Source organism: Pteropus vampyrus, unplaced genomic scaffold, assembly GCF_000151845.1.
Source record: "Pteropus vampyrus isolate Shadow unplaced genomic scaffold, Pvam_2.0 Scaffold391, whole genome shotgun sequence".
NCBI lineage: Eukaryota > Metazoa > Chordata > Mammalia > Chiroptera > Pteropodidae > Pteropus > Pteropus vampyrus.
Window position 1 is genome coordinate 1202494 of NW_011889172.1, and position 2628 is coordinate 1205121.

A 2628-nucleotide genomic window follows, 5' to 3' on the forward strand; every position below is an offset into this window, starting at 1 on the left:
AGAGAGAGAGGAGACTAAAAGAAATAGAATACCAACTGGGATCATCTTGAATTGATTGTGAGTATTGCTTGCTTCTCAGAAGCTTCTAAGTTTTCTACTTTCTAAGGTTTTTACATTTAAGTATGTGCTATATTTAAACAAAGATAACAATGAAAATAAATGGAATTATGATCAACCTCAGAAGAATGTTCTAAGTAGGAGATCATCAGACCAAGAATTGGAAGTGATACCAGTGGTTTTTCTAGCCCCAGACATGGGTTACTTCAGTTTAGTTTTAATCTAATAGGTGTTCTATCAAGCAGATTCTTGTTTTCAGACATCACAAACCAGACTGGGTGGTTTCAGAGACGAAAGGACGGTAGGTGCCAGACCCACAGTCTAGCTCTGGAGTCAAAGTCTTGGGTGTGAGGATACCATTGGCTGAATCCAGATTATGCGCTTGCTCATGTTCTTGTGCAATGGATGCTGGGAAAGCAAATATCTGGCCTTTGAAGTGTCTAAAGTGGCAGGCAGCTGGGAGGCAGGTCCCCAAATGCAGGAAAGGGGTTCAGATGCTGAACAGACAAAATAAAGGTGGGGGACATAGCCAAAGAGGAAGCCAGCTCTGCCACCACCAACCTGCTTTCTGACCGTGGGCAAATCCCTTCTCTTCTCTGTGCCTCAGTTTCTCTGTTAAAGTGGGAAGTGAATGATTTGCCTATATTGCCTATATTCTCCTTATGAAGACAGACATTTAATATTTTAAGATGCTTCTTATTAAAACCAAAGTTTACTCGACAAAAAGATATTCAAGCTCTGCGTACTTTATGTAAGATGGGACACAATTAAATTCAGACTGAATTAACATCTTGACCTCCACCTCCTAGAGGGATTTTTTTCATAAGGCAGAGATTGTAAACCTCTTATTCTGTGGGAATCTGATGTAAACTAGGACCTCTCTCTCCAGAAAAATTCACATTGCACAAAAGATTTCATTTGGTTTCAGGGGATTTTAAACAAATAAAATACAAATTTTCATTCTTTAAGTGATTCTTGAGGTGGCTTTTTGGAAACCCCCACTGTCTAATAAGGTTTCTCAGGGAAGCATTTCATTTATCATTCATTCATTCATTGTTTATCAAGCTCCATCTGGGAGCTGGAGATACTGTCACAAATGAGAATGAGGTCCCTGACCCCAAACAGTTTCCAGTCTAGTGACCATGTTGACACATAGGGTAATCATAGCAGAGCATAGGAAGAACACTCGGGCCACTAGTGATGGAGGGGAAGCTGGTGGGGCTTTGGGGAAGAGGCGATTCTTGAGCTGAGCCTTAGAGGATGAGAATTTGTTCAGCAGGGGTTTCAGAAAAAATTCAACCCAGACTGGCTTATGCAAAAAAGGGAATACACTGGCACATGTAACTGAAGAATCCAGGGCGTGCCTTCAGGTATGTCTGTATCTAGGTGCTCAGATCTAGCCATGAGGTCAGGACTCCAGGCCATGGCTCTGTTCCTGACTCTCTAGGGACTTCCGTCTTGGCAGTCCCTCCTTCAGCGGCGGCAGGCAGAATGCCTTCCCCTTGGCTCCATCTTCCCTGCCCAGGCTGTCCCAACAGAAAGGCAGCACCTGTTTTCCAGTCCTCTCATTGGCTGGCTCGAGTCACACATCCATCTTTGACTCAATCTTCAAGGTTGGGGGTGAATTTTTAAATTCTAATTGGTCAGGCCAGGGTCATGTGACTAATCCCTTGAGACTGGCAGATAGGGACTGTCTATTCCTCCCCCCAAGTTCATGGACTGAGAATCAGGGAGGGGTGGTCCCTCCCAGAATTAAGGAGAATGGCTGCTAGGCAGGCAAAATCCCCGAAACGCCCACCAAGGTTAGATGAGGAGAGCAGAAAGAAAGGCAGGGAACAACATGAACAAAGAGTGTGTAGCACGTAGTGTTTGGGCTGAAGGATGAGACCTCAATACCAGGATCAGGTGCCATCTGGAATTCCCAGGGGACCATATGAAGTCTCTACAACAACAACAAGAGCAGCTAATACCATTAATTCATTTGACCCAGATGCTAGTCCTGATAAGTGAGGGTGATTCTCATCCCCATTTAATAGAGGCAGTTAAGGCACAGAGGAGTCAAGTAACTTGCTCAAGGTCACACAGGAAGTGGCAGAGTCGGGGTTTGTGCTCACTGCATTTCTTTGCCGACAAGAATAAAGGTAGTTAAAACACTCTTCCTAGAGGTCCCTGAAGCGCAGTTACCTCAAACCCTTCAGATCAGTTAGGATTGCATTCGGCAGTGTGTACTAGAACAGCTGATTTAAATAATTCTGGACTTCTTATTTGCAAGTAATATGGCAGGCAGTCCAGGACCTGGCTGTTCTTAGCTTCACTTCCAAGCACTAGCGTAATATCCAGTCAGGACGAGAGGAAGGCCAGGGGCCTAGGGCCAACAGTCAAGGACTGTATTTTTACTGACGCAGAAATTTCCACCTGCTTCATTTGTTAGAACTGGGTCTCGGGACCACCGGTAGTGGCAAGGGAGTCTGGGAAAGTACTTTTAACTGAGCACATTATAGCCTGAAACAGGATTGGGATTCTATTAAAAAAAAAAAAAAAAAAAGGAAACATGAAATGATGTAGCTGCTG